We start from the raw sequence: 18900 nt of genomic DNA on the forward strand, positions 1-18900 counted from the left end.
CTCAATGTATGTACATCCAGCAGGCAATCTTATTGACTTATGAGCTGGTTTGGATCAGTAACAAAATGCACAGAGATATTTCTATAAGCAAAGCCAAAGAAGACTTTTCATAAGAGCTATATAAATTTTATGAAAATAAAATGACCTGTTTTGTTTATTATTCGTTGAAGATTAATTCTCCCATATAGCTACAAAAGAAACATGAACAATACATTGAAATTTCCCAGTGAACTTTTGTGTTCATTTGGATGAATAATAGATACATGAAATAAATTCAGTTGAAGTATGATAAAACTAAAACAATATTTATAATCAGCTCTAAAACATGAAGGCTCTTACCTTGAAATTTCTACATGGAACATAAGAAATCTGATTTAGATAATTTTAAGAGAAACTGCTTAAATACTGCTGATCCATCAGTCTTGGCCTCCGCAAACAGCACCTTCCACCCATTTGCTCTTTTAGAAAAAAAAAGTTTTATCTGTTGCAAATCTAATATTTGTATTTTTAGGTAGCTTTTACTGTAGGAACCAAATTGCCATATTTCATATTGGAGCCTTAAGAAATTAATACATCAATTTAAAAACAGCTGGTATTTCCTCTGAAAATTATTACCACGCATTGTTTTATACTTTTGATTTCAAATACTATTTGTTTGTAAATTCTCTTACTAAATACTATTAGCTCCAGTTGTGACAGGAAAGTGCACATTGGGGCTATATATATTCAAATATATTCACTAGTTCAAGATTCTACATTGGGGTAGGGAACAATAGCCCTTTTATGACTTGTGGAATTCAACTCTCAGAATTCTGGGAATTGAAGTCCACAAGTTATAAAGGGGCCATCGTTCCCCACTCTGGTCTACAGTACATCTTAAGAATTATAGAAGTGCCTTATGAGGTCAAACATGGCATAATTCATATTTTTTATGAGAAGAGAAAGGAGAGGAGATCTGTATCCAGTTCCTACTAGGCAAAGATGGGTTTGCCCTTTCTGTAGCCCATCTGCCCTGCTATTTCATTAAGAGAAAATTGCAATGGAGCCAGTGAAAACATTTCTTCTAATGGCAATAGCCAGCAGACACCTGAGTCAGATTAGAACCATACAGGCAAAAAGAATTAACATCTCTTCATTTAATGCAGCTCAATCTCTCTCACATTTTTCAGATATAATATTCATGAAGTTGTTAGTTGCTTTAATGAAATCATTCTTAGTTTAGTTCAGAAGTGGTAGAAACTATTTTATAGCAAACAGGACAAGAATTTGAAATATCCACAACTGTTGGAGATAAATCCATCCTTCTGTGGTGCCAATGCACTCTGTGCTTTCAACATCAATATCATTTACATACCTTGGACATCATGGGTGGCAGAAGGGGGGAGAAATTAGTAACCAATGCAATGTTCAAATTAGTTATTATTCATCTTATGATTATTTATTAAGTATTGTAAATCTTTCATATACGGCAACTATTTCCCATATATATTAATATGTATTTGTTAAGTGTTTGTTAAGTATTTAAAATACCTTGCTAGGCCCCAAACATGGGACAAATCTTATTTCCTGTTTCAGCCTAACCCAAGGCCATCCATAGGCAGTAGTCACAACAGTGACAGCTCATATTTGTGTAATTTTTTTGGATTGCTAACAAAGAATTAAAGGGAGACTAATATGGCCATTTCAAACTTATTTGTTCTCATCAGTCAGCCATACCCTTCTGAGATTCGAACCTGGGCCGACTGCACATTAGGCAATTGTTCTAACCTTTAGGCCACTGGCTCTTTCTCGCTTTGTTAGCTGAGAAGCAAGGGAGGTATGTGTTAAGTATTTAGAATACCTTGCTAGGCTCCAAACATGTATTTACATAATATGTATTTACACATGCATTATATGATGGCATGGCGTGGTGGCTCAATGGTTAAGACACTGGGCTTGTTGGCTGGAAAGCTGGCAGCCCAGGTTTGAGACCTGAGCACCATGCAACAGGGTGAGCTCTCAACCTTGAACCAGCTCCTGCCAACTTAACAGTTTGAAAACAAGCAGATGTGAGTAGGTAAATAGGTATCACTTTGGTGGGAACATGACAGTGGTCCATGTTGTCATGCAGGCCACAAGACCGTGGAAACCTCTTTGGTCAGCGCTGCCTCAGTGGCCTTGAAAGGGAGATTAACACTGCCCCCTATAGTTGGCAATGACTAGAGAGGCTACCTTTACCTTTATTTTTTACATTATATAAATAATAATTTGACAAAAACTTCCATTTTGGATCGTCATTATACTAAACTAATATGTTCTTTTTTGCTGCTGTGGAATTGATAGCCAATGATAAATGACTAGAGATTAAGCTAAGAATAATAATATTTGTATATTTTAATAATTTGAGATATATTCCTTTGATACATGTAGAAGTTCATTAGAACTAATTTCTCAGATAATACAGAAAGTGATAGGAGTGTTCTCATGTGCATATCTGAAGGCTATGCATCACAATTCCTCTGGCTAGTTAGCTAGATGCCATGAAGTCAGACATGACTGCAAAGTGAAATGCTCATCCTCATGACCATCTTTAATAACAATGTATAGTTCTTTAAAAAGTACTGTAGTAGCGTCTTTGATTCTGTCCACCTCTTTTGTTTGTTGTGTTTCCCCTGTTTCCCTTCTCTCAGCCTTGCCAGGTATATAATGATTTTTCTAGATGGATTTATATCACATGCCCAAAATATATGTGTTTCTATTCCAATAGTTTTTAATCTCAAGGGGGTCATCTACTTTATGTAGTACATGACCAATTTGACTGGTGTTTTTTGCACTCTTGGTAATTCTGAATCCGTAATTCAGAGGCATTTCTTTTTTTGTCTCTTACTCTTTATAATATCTGCATTTTACAGTATGTATTCCTCCTGGGGAAAAAGTAGATATTACTTTAAACACTCTGAGGTTTTTTAATAGTAAAATTTTCTTATGATTAATACCTTCTTCAATACAAATTCATTTTGACCCCAAGAAAACCAGGCTAATAACAATTCAGCTAATTCTGGTAATTCAAAACATTATGGGGAATTTAAAACATATTATCTGTAACCCTGTTGCTGGTTCATAATCCTAGCTTTCAGAAAGGGAGTAAGGGTAAGGTATAGGTTCCTTTCCTCAATGAAATAAAAGAATTGTTTTGATGTCTTCAGGAAAATTATTATTTATCCTTGGACAATAGGGAGGCAGGAGGGGGGAGGAATATGTAGCTGGATATACAAAAAATAAAATGAGTAAAACAATTAACATTTATTCACCACATTTTTCCTACTTTTTACATCAACCCTGTTAATCATCTATATGAACAGAATATAAATTTGAAGCTTGCTCTGAATCAGAAATGTAATTCCCACCCACCCAGCCACTCACCATTCATTTTGTTTTGGTTCTGTTCACTGGCCATCATTCAATATTATTTGCTCCTGATTGTCTTTTGGAGTGTTTAACCCACAGGAAATCTAATCAATAATAGAACACCAAGCTCATGCTGTAAGAAGCCAGATTGAATAGCTAAACAAACACCCATAGGGTGAATATTACACATTCAATCTGTTTAAATAGCCTTGATGAATAATGGCCGTATGTGCAGAAGGCAGAAGAAGCAAGCATATGAACTTGCTGGGGAAGGAATTTTAAGCAAATAGACTGAATTTGTACTTCCTAGAGTAATATGCAAGATAAAGCATTGTTGTCCATTACATTACAATTATCCTCAAATTTTGCTTGAAAATGTTTATAGAAATATTTATTTGAAGGAGAGGTATGTATGAAAAAAGATATTGGAGGAGGACACTTTTGCAAATATATATAATATTTAAATCAGTGTTTCTCAATTATTCCTGAGGTTTTAAGATGTGTGGACTCTTAAAATTTCCCAGAATTCTTTAGCTAGCAATTCCTCAAGTCCATGTTTTAAAAGCACTCAGATTCAGAAACACTGATTTTAGGTTACAATTTAAATTAACATTTCAATGATTTTTTTCAAAATAAAATAAAACGGAGTACAATAATCTTATAATAGATGGGAAGACAAATCACCCAGATTTGTACTCTTACTTCAGAATTTTTTTAAAAAATATTTCAAGTTATTTCTGTCCAGATAATGAAAAATTTGCACATTTTTCTAAATTCTTATAACAAACTAAAAATCTCATTCTCTGTTTCAAATGACCAGCCTGCTATATAGTTATGAAAGAGCAATTTCTTGTGCTTTTGAAAAAAGGCAGCTGTAAATAGCCCCTCAAATTTATTGACCTCAAAGTGCAGAATAAATTCACACACTAAAAACTATAGGCAAGGGGCAACTATTTTCCCTTTCTCCTATACTGGGTTGTTTTTAAGAACTTAGGTTCTCACCTGACTATAAAAACTATTTGGAAAATTCTTCTACCCCAACAAGATGCTCAATAATCCCTAATGAGAAAGAATATGAGGCCCAGATAAAGAGTGACTAATTCATCTCTACTTTTAATTTAATCTTCCTATATGGCACTTAGGGACGCAGTGGCTCAGTGGGTTAGGACGCTGAGCTTGTCAATCAGAAGGTCGGCAGTTTGGTGGGTCGAATCCCAAGTGCCGCGTAGCAGAGTGAGAGCCTGTTACTCGTCCCAACTTCTGCCCACCTAGCAGTTCGAAAGCCCGTAAAAATGCAAGTAGAAAAATAGGGACCACTACGGTGGGAAGGTAACAGCGTTCCGTGCGCCTTTGGCGTCTAGTCATGCTGGCCACATGTCCACGGAGATGTCCTCGGACAAGCGCTGGCTCTTCGGCTTTGAAATGGAGTTGAGCACCGGCCCCTAGAGTTGGAAACGACTAGTACGCATGTGCGGGGGAACTTTATATGGCACTTACACTATCTTACTTTCAAGAAAACAGAGTGGATATGGGAGAGAACTGGAACAAGCTGCTCCCTTTCCTTCCTGAAATTAGGTATCCCAATTTTTAATGGGATTTTTCTATTTCAGTTTGATTGCATAAGGCTAATATGATTAGAGAAAATACAGCCAGGAAAAAAATGTGCTCATACTTGTGAGGTGATAGAGGTCCTATTTCCAGTGACACACATAAAGCCATAAATGTTATTGGCTCATTGCTGGAATAAAATCATAGTTGTTCATAAGACAACGGGTCAGAAGCCTTTATTTAGTATTGAACAGTTAGCAAATAATGTCTTTCATATATATTTATATTTTGAGATAGTTAAAAACAAGCTAGAATATATATTTATTTTAGGAAAGGCTTCCACCTAGTGGTCAAAATAATTGTCATAGTTACAAACATAGTCTGCTTATTACTTTAAATCTTGTATCCTGTATTCTTATTTTTATTGCCCTGTACACCGCCCTGAGTCCTTCGGGAGAAGGGCGGTATATAAATCAAATAAATAAATAAATTAGGAGACTGGTTTTGGATCCTCATTGGTTCCAAATTTGTACAAGAATAAACATGATTTGCTTGCCCAAATTCTTTTCTAAGGGTGTTTTAAAGATATTGTTTATAACACTGTTGGATGTTATCAAAGAATTCCACATTAATAGAAGTATATTGTGTTTTGGATTGGAGTTGCAAATTTAGGAAGAATTCTGGCTAATAGATTATCAGCAACATCAATAACTGAACAGTTTCCATTTGGTTTTCAGAATTAAATGAATTAAAATCAACTCAAGAGCAAAATACCTCTAAGAGATTATTGTACATTATTGTTATTACTAATAATGCATCCATTCTGATGCAGAACAAGAACTGCTGGTGGAAAAAGAAAAAAGTTTTATTTTCATCTTTTAAACTTTTTTCTACTCTCTTTAGCTCTGTAAGTGGAAAATCTTTTTATTGATCTTTAGAATGGAATTGAACTTCCATGTTGATCTCTGAAAGTTTTAAAGACAATTTATAGGGAAATATGGTTGCTTTCACACTGATGCTGGACTGGATATAATGAGAATGTTCTATCCAAGGTCATACATTGAAAAACACAGAATAATAAAATAATGCATACCATTTATTACTCCATGAAGGAGGACTGTGGACTTTGGAATGTCAAAAAAGAAAATCAAAATAGTAACTACAATCAGACAACTAAAGCCACTATCTTTACTTTTTTTTTAAATTGCCACCTTGGGAACATCACTATCCTGCAGGCCTACTATTGATTCATAGCCTCAATTCAAGAGCCCACTGAGACACCACAATGAATCCCTTTTTTAGTTACTGTTTCTCTTTAAGCTAGCAGTTCAGCATCCTCTTCCAAATAAGAGGACAGACAGCTGATGTTTTCTCAGAAAAATACTTATTATGGTCGGCTGTGCTTAGGAAGAGGCTTGTACTGTAAATGGTTCAGATTTTCTTCTACCCAAGTAAATTAACATGAGGACCAAACCTGAAACTGAAATTGAACCGAGACATTTATTTATTGTGCTTTCTGCTTACATATTGTGAGATTAATTTCAGCTATTAATAAGACCCAGGATTCAGTTCATCTGACCTCTTCATACTTGCCCTTCATAATCTCTTGACCCTGAGGGGGAAAAGATCTCCAGAGACAATAACTTTAGGCAATTGAAAGTTTACAAATGATGTGCAAATTTTAATGTTTTCTGCTGAAGAGTTCCTGAGCATCTTGTAGTTATTTTGCAATCTTTAAATTACTCTAACAAAGCTATTGGTCTAATGAATCTATAGACTTTAGGTCTCATTATAAAACTCGGTGGAAAAACATTACAAGGTATCAAGAGATTATACATAAATCCACAAAGTTAGTAGATTGCAATAATTTTACCTAGCTGCTGAGATTGTGGGGGAAAAAGCTAGATTCCTGTGGTGGATGCAAAGGTATCTCCTTTGTATTATTTTGTCCCCAAAATAAAGGCATTTTGCTGGTGTGAACTAAGTTAGCATGAAAGACATGTGATTGCCCCCCCTCCCAAAACGGCCTCATTATTCTTTTCTCCATGTCACCTAGAAATGATAAAAGTAACTAAAAATATGTCTTCCAAACTATATACTCAGAACCAGATTACAAGGAATGGGCAAGCTTCAGCTGTTAAACTGTCAAGCTTTTTACATCTATTATATACCAAGGTGATTTCTGTATTATATGTATATAGTTCATTTAATGTGTTAACGCAATCGGTTCGCAACATAAGGAAAAACGTTTGACAGCCGAACATGAGGTAAAGTGTTTGACAGCCGAACACGAGGGAGTTTGACAGCTGTCAAAACTCCCGACTTACGCAGGCGCACTAGTTGACAGCTTTCAGCTGTCAAAGCAACACATGCCGCCAGCACGAGGAACCGAACTGTCAGGCGTTCCGCGGAGCTGATTGGAGCAGAAGCAAAGCGGGAAAAAGACCGGCCGGCGATTGGACCAGACGACCGGCGCCAGACTATAAAAAGCCGAAAGGCTCCTGTTATTGTTCGCTCTGTCTAATAAATCTGTTGAAGTTACCAGCTGTCTTCGAGTGGTCTGTTCCAGCCACTTCACTGGCGACGAAGGTGGGATCCGCTTCCAGAGCTGAAGTCACGGCCAGGAAGAGTCCTCGGCCGACAGAGCTAGTCACTGGGAGTTTTAACTCCCACAGCGAAGCGGACCACCGAGCCCTGACAGCATGGCAAATTTCGGACGAGTGAGGGAGTTCGATACTCACCACCCCGAGCGATGGGAGTCGCATCTGGGGCAGGTAGAGGGGTTCCTCCTCATCAGCAAAATAACAGATGACAGAGCCAAGGCAGCAGCACTTCTATACATCAGCGGTCCACCCGTCTACGATGCTGCTGTCGGACTATTCAGCCCCGTGCCAATCACAGAGGTTCCATATTCAGAACTCGTTGACCGGCTCAGCAAGCACTACATGCCGGCCCGCTCAGAACTGTACTGGCGGGTACAGTTCGCCCAGCGAAGACAGCGGCCGGATGAACCTGCAAATGACTTCATCGCGGGAGTCCGGCACGCTGCGCGGAGCTGCAACTTCCCCGACTTAGAAGACCGGATTTGGGACCAGGTGGTCATCGGGCTGAGAGACGAACGCCTCAAGAAAAAAATCACGTCAAAACCCGAGATGACACTCGCCCAGGTCTCCCGGGAGATTTTGGCGTATGAAGATAACCACAAGAAGCCCCTCAACCGAACAGCAATGGAACCCCAAAGCAGCGTCCATCAGGACGAAGCGTCTCTCAGCGACGAAGAGTCCATCGATCTAACAGACACCGACGCGATACAACGCCGAATGGAGAGAAGGCAAAATAGACGGAGTGACAACAACGACCGTCCCAACCCAAGAAACTTCACCTCAGCCCAAAGAGAACAACGAAACACCTGTGCCAGCTGCGGAGGCAACCATGCCCGGGCAAATTGCCATTTCCGGAGCGCTAAATGTCATAATTGTGGCAAGACCGGCCACATTAAACCCGTCTGCCGAGGCCGTCCCCGCGACAACCTGCATGAAGTGGAGGCCACCCCCCCAGGTACGATCACCCACCGAGCCAGTAAGGGAAAGCCTTCAGAGGGGTTAGTGAAGACAGTGGTGTGGGTACACAGTTTGAGCCCTAAGGTAAAAATTAAAACTAAACTACAGGGAGTCTATTGCGACATGGAGGTGGATTCAGGTTCTGCTGTAACCCTAATTTCGTCAAAGACGTATAGGGAAATCTGTCAGTGCAGTAAAAAAACAATACCGTTAGAAAGCCCACAAGTTCAATTAGCTGACTACCAGAAAACACCGATTCAACTCAAGGGCAAGGCTAAGGTCTGGGTGGAGTACAAAAAGTTCAAGGGACCTCTAGAAGTAATAGTCACCCAGGGGGATCGCACTAATCTAATAGGGTTAAACTGGTTTAGCCCCTTAGGAATTGCCCTTACAGGCGTCAACGCCATACAAACGTCAAACCTTGAGACCGTCTGCAGAAAGTATGCAGACGTCTTCGATGGTTCCATAGGCAAATACACAGGCCCTCCCATCGCCCTTAATTTAAACCCCGCCATACAACCTATCAAAATCAGGGCCAGGCGGGTCCCCTTCGCCCTCAAACAAAAAATTGAGGACGAACTGGAACGCCTTGTCAAACTAGGAGTTTTAGAACCTACTGACGGGGGCAGTTGGGAAACCCCCATCGTAACACCTGTGAAACCTAATGGCCAAATTAGAATATGCGCAGACTATAAGGGGACGCTAAACTTAGCACTCAATGCCCACTCTTACCCCATTCCAGCAGTAAGGGACGTCCTGGCTTCTATTCGCTCCGGCGCCATTTTTGCGAAATTAGATCTCACGCAGGCGTATTTGCAATTGCCTGTGACCGATGACACCGTGGTCGCTCAGACAATTGTCACACACCGCGGAGCATTTAAAGTGACAAGACTACAATTCGGCATTTCGACTGCCCCAGGCATTTTCCAAAGCATTATGGAAAAAACATTAAAAGGAATCCCCGGAGTCTCCCCTTATTTCGACGATGTACTTATCGCCGGAGAAACAGAAGCCATTCTGGCTGACAGGCTGTCAGCTGTGCTAGAGCGATTCCGAACGGCCGTATTTAAACTAAAAAGAGAAAAATGCTCTATAGGAGTTCCCTCTACGGAATTCCTCGGGTACAAGATTGATGCCCAGGGCATTCACCCTACAAATGACAAACTAAAAGCCATCCAAGCAGCCCCCAGCCCCAAAAACAAACAGGAACTTCAGGCGTTTTTGGGACTATTAAATTTTTACCACGCCTTCCTCCCCCACAAGGCTACAATTGCAGAGCCACTTCATAGGCTATTAGACAAGGGCAACCCCTGGACCTGGACAAGAGTGCATGAAAATAGTTTCCAGTCACTCAAGAGCATCATTTGTAAAAGCTCCACTATCACCCTATTCCAGGAGAACACCCCCGTCTGCATCGCTTGCGATGCGTCCCCATACGGGATAGGGGCAGTCTTGAGTCACCTGGACCAGGACGACACCCAAAGACCCATTGCATTTTATTCTCGAACTCTGACTAAAACAGAAAGAAATTACGCTCAAATTGACAGGGAGGCCCTGGCCATCGTCGCCGGGGTTAAAAAATTTCATGACTATCTGTATGGCAGACCTTTCACTATCTTCACAGACCACAAACCCCTATTAGGCATATTTACCTGGGACAAAACGACCCCACAAATATTGTCCCCTAGAATCCTACGCTGGTCAACCTTTCTATCAGCATACTCCTACAAATTGGTATACAAGCCAGGCAGGGAACTAGGGCATGCAGACTGCCTAAGCAGACTTCCCATACGTCGCCACGACCCAGACCCAGCCCCCGCGGGCAACATATTGGCTATCGATGAATTACCAGAATTTCCCCTCACAGCAAAAATCATTGCTGACAACACCGCTAGGAATACAACTCTCAGCAGGGTTCTGCAATGGGTCACGACAGGATGGCCACACAAATGCCCAGCAGAAACATTTCGCCCCTTTTTTACCAGACAAGCAGAACTAACCTCTCATTTAGGCTGTCTACTATGGGGAAATAGAGTGGTGATACCACACACAAATATACAACAAACATTAAAAACCTTACACGAAGGGCACCCGGGGATGGTAAAAATGAAGCTACTTGCAAGGAGTTATGTATGGTGGCCAGGAATTGATAAGGACATAGAACAACATGTAGGGGGATGTTATACTTGCCAACTAACAAGAAGCGAACCACCCCATGCCCCAGTCCATAAATGGGAAACAACAAAAAACCCATGGTCCCGTATCCACCTAGATTTTGCGGGACCAATACGAGGGCAGAATTTCTTAATAATTGTTGATAGCTTTTCCAAATGGCTCGAGGTGATACCCCTAAATAAAATAACAACATACTCCACTATACAAGCACTTAGGAAAGTTTTCGCAACACATGGCCTCCCAGACGTCATAGTTTCCGATAACGGCCCACAATTCACCTCTCGTGAATTTCAGATGTTCGCTTCGAGGAACTGTATTAGACTGGTGACGTCCGCACCCTTCCACCCATCGACTAATGGCATGGCAGAAATAATGGTGAGGTCAACAAAAGAGGCACTTAATAAATTCATAAAAGGGAACTGGCACCGACGCCTCAGCCAATTCCTCCTAGCCCAACACACGACACCCGGCACCACCACCGGAAAATCACCAGCTGAGCTTCGATGGGGCAGGAGGCTAATAACAAGATTAGACAGACTGCACCCAGATAGAACTCCTAATGACCAAGAACCTCCAACATCCGCACCACGAACCTTTTTCCCAGGCCAAACTATCTGGGCAAGAAATTACACCGGCAACCAAAAATGGATTCAAGGGGTCATAATAAAGCAAACCGGACCTGTCTCATACTTAATCCACTCTGACACACAAGGCCAACTACGGCGACACCTAGACCAAATACGAATCCGCAAGCCACAAAACACACCCCTACCATCTCAACAACCTCTTTTAACCCCCTTCATACCTAGTATTCTGCCATCCGAAGAGGCACAGCCACAACAACCGCAGGAGGAAGGAGAACGCGGAGATGAGGCTCCCCCACGACGGTCCAGCCGATCGAGAAAACCACCGACTTACTTACAGGACTATGAATGGGCAGGGAGCAACAAACAAACACATGGGGGTGGAAACGATCCAGGGGAAGGGTAAGGGGTGTATTATATGTATATAGTTCATTTAATGTGTTAACGCAATCGGTTCGCAACATAAGGAAAAACGTTTGACAGCCGAACATGAGGTAAAGTGTTTGACAGCCGAACACGAGGGAGTTTGACAGCTGTCAAAACTCCCGACTTACGCAGGCGCACTAGTTGACAGCTTTCAGCTGTCAAAGCAACACATGCCGCCAGCACGAGGAACCGAACTGTCAGGCGTTCCGCGGAGCTGATTGGAGCAGAAGCAAAGCGGGAAAAAGACCGGCCGGCGATTGGACCAGACGACCGGCTCCAGACTATAAAAAGCCGAAAGGCTCCTGTTATTGTTCGCTCTGTCTAATAAATCTGTTGAAGTTACCAGCTGTCTTCGAGTGGTCTGTTCCAGCCACTTCAATTTCCATTTGAAAGAATGATATCTTCTTACTTCCAGTGGTGGTAGAAGAAGACGGCAACTCCAACATTGTCACTGCAGAAAAAAGAAGATTCTTAATGGGGAAAATAGCATTTTATCCATTTATGCTGGAGTCAGAATATTATTCAAAGCACTAACATTCTATTGCATTTCCTGCAACCTGTTTTGGGGGACTATGCTCTGGTGAATTTCATGATGCTCACTTTGGAATAAATAAATATTAGTGCTTGCTATCTACTTTGTTCTTTGAAAATTAAACTACAGAGTGTTTTGGGGCACAGATGAGGCTCCTGTCTGCAATGCTTGAAAACAGTGATATGATCACATGAAAAAACAGAACTACTTCAAGGAGTTGCAGACATCCCTGTGTAGTCCAAATTTGCAACCGAATCCGAAGTGCTCACAACTCTAATAAATATAAGGATTATTAAAATCACCCAAGATATATAAAAATAACTACGTTTCTAGGATCCTCTTCGTCAGGACCAGTTCCCAGAGATGACAGTAAGATCCACTTGAGCCCAGTACTCTATCTGCTTATGCCTACCTGACAGACACTTGCCAGACTAAAGCTATATAACCTTCTAAACTGGAAGTTTCCAAGATGTGGCTACCTTGAATCATTTCTTCTACCTACCATCTAGTTCAGGACTGTGCAGTCGCTTGTTTGGGGCTTCTCTCTCTGTAGTGTTCAACCTCCTCCTTAATAAGCTACAGAACAACCATTGACATTCCTCCCACCCTACTTCTTCAACTGCAAAGTCCTTGTACCTTTGTGAGCTAAAGATTGGAAAAACATGCCTAAACAGTAAAATTGAATATGTGATTATTTAGTATAATACTTGGTCTTCTGTCTAAATGGTAAATTAAGTAATATAATATATGGCAGTTCTTAAAACACTAGCCTATCTCTTTATCAAGTATGGGTTGCCTTGCTGGAAATTATAATATCCATTATCAGTAAACTAGATGTTGGAAATATATGCTTTGAATGGAATGGGCAGGATGGCTGTTGATTTTCTTTTTGTTCAATTAACATTTTACTTTATCAAAATCCTCCTGCTCCTTAACAGGGAACACGTTTTTAGATCTGTAATAATGAAGTTCTTATCCATTCAGGATTAAACATCTCATTTAAGAATTTAATGCTAAACTCTAAACTTCTCCTTTAGGAACCTGGTGCTAAAAACTGAAACTAGATGTTTAATTATTCCAATTTGTTGCCATATTATAGAAGAAAGCACAATACCAGAAAAAAAGCAAAGATACTTTTACAATAAGGCAAAACCTGTTCAAAAAGGAAGCAAATTGCATATTTTCCTCTAAGCACCAGAGCTAATTGGAATTCAGAGTACCTATATACTTACTGAATGTAACCACTACTGAATGTAATCAAAGCTGGGGATACAGCCCAACACAGCCAGAGGGCATCAAATTATAAGACGTTATGGCAATAACCACGAAGAATGTCAACCTGTTTTGTACAACTTTGTGTCTGATGCAGCTTCCAAGTCAATCCTTCTGTTACAAAAAAATACAGAATTTGTTCCTCAAGGAAATACTTGAAATATCTCAGCTTCTTGTCTAATTTTTAAGGAAGCATTGTGCCTCAGTTATATATCATCTTTGCTGAAGGAATTTCTAGGTTCAATAAATAGAAATAGAGAAACTTCCTTTTCAAATACAGGAGATAACATGGAGCAAGATGAGGATAGTCTGATGTGATTTAAATCAGTTTTTTTATATACCTGTGTAAGTTAATTTGAGCTATTAGGCGCATAACTAAAAAACAAGCATGGCTCAAATTAGCGGCAACTTTAATAATCATTTAGATTATTGTTTTTATTTTAATAGCAGGAACAAAGTGACAAATATAGGAAATTCCAAAAAATAAATGAACAGTAAGTGGCAACATATTTTTAATTAGGGTTCCTGACTGCTATTAGTAATTGTATCATCTAGACTACTTAGTTCCCTTCCTCCTGGCTCTGCCCTGCATATAAAAACTGTTAGTAATCTGTGAGTATGCTCAATATTCATTTTCATGTTCGGAAAGCTCTTTTCCAAAGTTTTGTAAGTATTTCTGGAAACTATTCATATAGCTCCCTCTTTGGCAGAATTGGGCACTCTGGGAAGGAATTTTCTTCGAGCAGTAGGACAGTGTGATATTTAAAGAGAATATTGTTTATTTTTCTTTCAATTCTTTTTTTACATTTATTGGATAGTAGGGAGGAACATTGACAACTTTCTTTCTCTCTTTCTCTCTCTCTTTTTTTCCAGATACAGAAGAGTAAAAAACAAAACAAAACACATATGTAATCAAAAAGGGACTTCAAGTTTCTTTCATCATTTTAATTCATCTTCACTCTCCTACTCCCTCCACAAAGGCCAATTTCTGAAGGGCCTTATGCAGCTTTCCAAGCCTCAACTTCTGTCCGCCTCCCACTAGCAACTTGGCATTAATGGCTGGGTGGCGGGCATATCTTACAAGATTTTTTCCACTTAAGGTGGAAAAATAAAATGAATTCCCTCTAGCAAAATGACTACTCTTTTTGGACTTGCAGAACAAGCAGAGGTGATGGTCACATGAGTGCCAGCTTGCGAACAATATTCTGAGGTGACGAAGCAAAGAACTGACACATTCATGGAAAAAAAGCCTTGAAAACCATTGTTATTTTAATGACCAAAGAAAGGGGAAAAAGAAGAAGAAGAGGCATTGAACTGTCTATCAATATGAGCAATGGGTTTTGTTTTGTTTTTTTACAAAAAGAAATCTGGCTATTTTACCAATAAGTGAATTATTGAATTCCTAGACAGCTTTATAGTTATTTTTTAAAGAGTCTATAGATTTTATTTGCTTGATATTTGGTTTCTACTTTGAATGCCATTTATTTGGTTCATTATTTTGTTTTTTTAGCATTTATTGATGAAAGAATGTTTCTGAAACAGTGAATGTGCTGTCTGCTTGTCTTCTGAACAACTCATTCTTCTTCTTTTTTTTAAAAAAAAGGCTACATCTGCCCTTTAAATTGATTTGAATAACACTAAAAAGTGGTAATGTCTTTTTCAAATTGAGTTCAACTCCCAAATCTAGGATATCCTCAGGGAACTGTCAAAAAAGTAAAAATGGCAGATGAAATCTTGAAGTTGGAACCCTGCCCTTCTTTACAGGTGGTACATGTGTAATGCATGTAAAAAAAAAGAGCAGAGCTTCAATCATGCAATGACATTCAAACCTTTTCAACCCCTCATGGACACTCCTGAACATGTCCCAGTAATATCCTTAGCAACTTGAATTTTTCCATTTATACTTGTGCAATAGCCTTCTGTTGATGAATGAGCTATAAGGAAACTGAATTGGCCAATACTGTGTATCAAACAGGATGCAATATCAATTTTATATCAGTCAGATTTAACAGGCTTGGCTTATCTGTTTGCCTCCAAATAATAAACAAGGGCAAGTGGGAAGCCTCATCTGGGCATCTAAGGTTACTGGATGATGCAGCACAACTACTAATCCCCATTTATCGCAGAGACAATACACATATTCATTATGTGTATTCCAAATTATAAAGCTGACATAAACCTTTGCTAGTAGAATAGTGGAATTCTCAAAATAAGCACTCTTTTTCTTTTGCATTAGTGTAACCAAGATACTTCCCTTTAATAAATAGTCATAGTGCTTCAGTTGTGACTGGCCACTTAGTGACCATCTGAAGTTATGATAAACCAAAAGGTAGTTATGAATCAGTTCTGAAATTCTGCTGGCTGCTCCCCCATAGTTACATGACTGTAGTTTGGGCACTCAGCAAGTGGCCCCTATTTACAGCTGTTTGAAGTGTCCCATGATCAATTTATAATGGTTTTACCAAAACCTGGTCTTTACTTTTATCTTTGGGCAAAAACACCTCAGCAATGACTGTGGCATTAATGACCATGATGATTCACTTAACAACTGTCACAAAAAAGATCATAAAATTGGATTGGTCATGTTGGTTTACGCAGGCTCCATTACGGTCTTAAGTCAAAGACTACCTGTACTGCATGATGGTCCTTAAAAAGAACAATGAGGATTCAGAAATAGAAAAATATGAAATTATGGCTAGGGTAATGATTTGCTGTTTGTCCTGATCCCTGTATTTTTTCAGTGGTAATGTGGATAGGAGTGCAAACCTATTTGATTTTCAAACTGTTTGATTGAATTGTCATATTTTTATTGAAGTAACACCAGTCATTTTTATAGAATTCTTCTATCTGACCACATTCACCAATTTCTTGTGCTAGACCCATATGTATTTTTGATAAAGTGATTTGTAGTTCAAAATATTTTTTCACTAAAGCTCAGGTTAAAAAAAACATATGACTTTCTTTTTCATCCTGGTTTCAGAAAAAACTATAATAAGGCCATCTAAATACATATGTATTTTAATTTATTATTATTTATTAAAACTTTATGCTGCCTATCTCCCCTATAAGGTGACTCTGTGTGACCACAGTTTATATATATCTACTTTGTATTAAAAACAATTCCAATTGGCCTAGGGCAAATTATTTTTTTCATAGTAAAAGTAATTTTTATTTATAAAATTAATTTCATATTGTGTGTGTGCTGGTATGTGTGTTACTCCACGTTTAACAGAATTTGTCTAGTTTTGTGCAAGAACCTTTTAGCCTTACTTCCTTTTCTCAATATGGGAATAATATTGTGATGTTGTCCTATATTTGATGGGTATTTTAAAGCTAAGGCTATCAAATACTACTGTCACACAATAGTTTATAAAATGCAATTTTACTGTGCTCTGTGTTTCTAGCAGGTGGTGGGGGAAAAAAAGCAGAACATTCAGTTTAAATAGCAGATACAAAGTACAGGAAAACTACAGAGGTTTAGTTTAGGGACTGGCAATCCAGGATGAGCCAGCTTCATTCTGCAGAGTAACAGACTTATAGCCAACACATTTCAGAACAGAACAATTGGAAGGAATCAGTTTCTAGAAGACTGCATCCTTTGATGAACATGGTGTGCTTCTGAGTGTGTTAGCCTTTTTAAACATTAAAAATGGAAGCCACCTCTTAATAATCTTAAACAAATACAGTCCCTGTCTACCCCATCATTGGTATGTTTCTGGAGAAGGAAAATATTACTTAAAGTTCATTCTGATTAGCAGATGTCAACCTAGCATCTTTTGGAAGCAAAATATATAAATTTGGCACCATTAGGATTTTGAACAGAATTTAGATTAATTGCAAATATTGTTCTACCAGTTTGTGACATTTTTTTCCTCCTCTATGAAATGAAAAAATAATACATGTGTATTTTTAACACAAAACCCAAGGACTCTTCACATTAAATATGCCAACAATTGGGCCCATTTTTAATTTAGTCAGTAGCTATTCTACTAGTTTTGAAATTGCAATCACAAATCGTTATACTAGGTAATGCACACATATTGACAGTAGGATCCAAAGGCAAAAGTGTGCATCAGAGGGCATTCCACTTCTCTGCAACTTATTAAAGTGTTTCCCTGGGTAATTGTGTCTCCAGAGGGCATCCATGTGATCACAAGAAAAAATGCAGCCCTTTCAAGTGTTGTGGACACTTATTGTGTACTCTGAGGCATATATTTTTTTTCTTTATGTCTGAAATGTTGCATAGCCTAAATGTGCAAACTTCTCTAATTGTGTGCAATCTAACTTAAAAATTTCTTATGGGATTTTATGGGGCTCACTCCCAAATAAGTGGCGGTACAATTGCAGTTTCTCAGGATGCATTTTCCTGTCAACAATGGGCAGGATCTGTGGTTACAAAGAAACTCCTCATTGCATTTATTGCTTAAAAAAAAGAGTTTGTCACAATTCTCTGCTGAGGTTCACTTTAAGTATTCAGGCTACCTACTTCTACAGTTTGCAGCTTTTGCACATATAGCTTAGCCTATTCAAACAGAAGGCAGTTATTGTCCTCTGTCTCTTTCTTATTTAATATTTTGTACATTTTTAGGGTTTAAAACTACAATTTAGGGTTTTAAATACTCTAATGAGTGTTTAATGCAATATTAAGTCCCAACTAAATGAAATATTTTGTTTAGAGGGATGATCTCTGCTCCCCTCTGGAGTCATTAAAGTTTCCTTAGACATTATCTCTTTACATAATATCTTTTGAGTTTGATACATTTACTTTTAGGTTAATTTTTTCCCCATTATATTAATCTAAAAGACAGTTTAGATGACAGATCAGAAAGGCAAGAAATGCCTTAAATATAGCAAGAGATAAAACTGAAATTGTTGTGTGTTTGTGCGCCACTGTCTCTAAGTCAGTGCTGACTTCTCGTTTTCAGGAGTAGTTTGCCACTGCCTCCTTCTTAGGGCTGACAGTGACTAGCCCAAAATTACCCAGCTGTCTTTATGCCTAAGATGGGACTTCTTGGTCTACAGATTGTAGCCTGGTGCCTTAGCCACTACACCAAACTAACTCAGAGCTAAAATACCAATATACAGAAAACACTGGGTAAAGTAGCATAGTATGGCTACAGCACAAATAATGGATTGTACTACAGTAGATCCTCTCCAAAATATCTCATCCTTTTCTTCTCATTTGAAGTCAGCTTAATTGTATTTCAAATTTTACTACATATTGAAGAAAAATTACTTAGGGCTAAAATTTGCATTCAATCCCAAAACAACTGGAGCATCACTTGAACACAATCGGAATTGACAAATTCACCATCAGTCAATTTCAAAAGGCAGCTTTACTTGGAACAGCTTACGTTCTGCGATGATACCTTTAACACCATCAAACATCAACATCTGTCTATCCTTGGTCCTTGAA

The 18900-nt window shown here is 38.9% G+C and overlaps 1 protein-coding gene across 1 annotated transcript in view; it reads left to right on the forward strand.

Annotated features, from left to right (window-relative positions):
* Positions 1–18900, forward strand: part of PDE1C (phosphodiesterase 1C) — a gene marked incomplete at both ends in the record, with an annotated part of 303957 nt that overhangs the window by 255867 nt on the left and 29190 nt on the right. The gene's annotated exons all lie outside the window — the stretch shown is intronic.

Source organism: Vipera ursinii (assembly GCF_947247035.1).
Source record: "Vipera ursinii genome assembly, chromosome: Z".
NCBI classification, from domain to species: Eukaryota; Metazoa; Chordata; class Lepidosauria; order Squamata; family Viperidae; genus Vipera; species Vipera ursinii.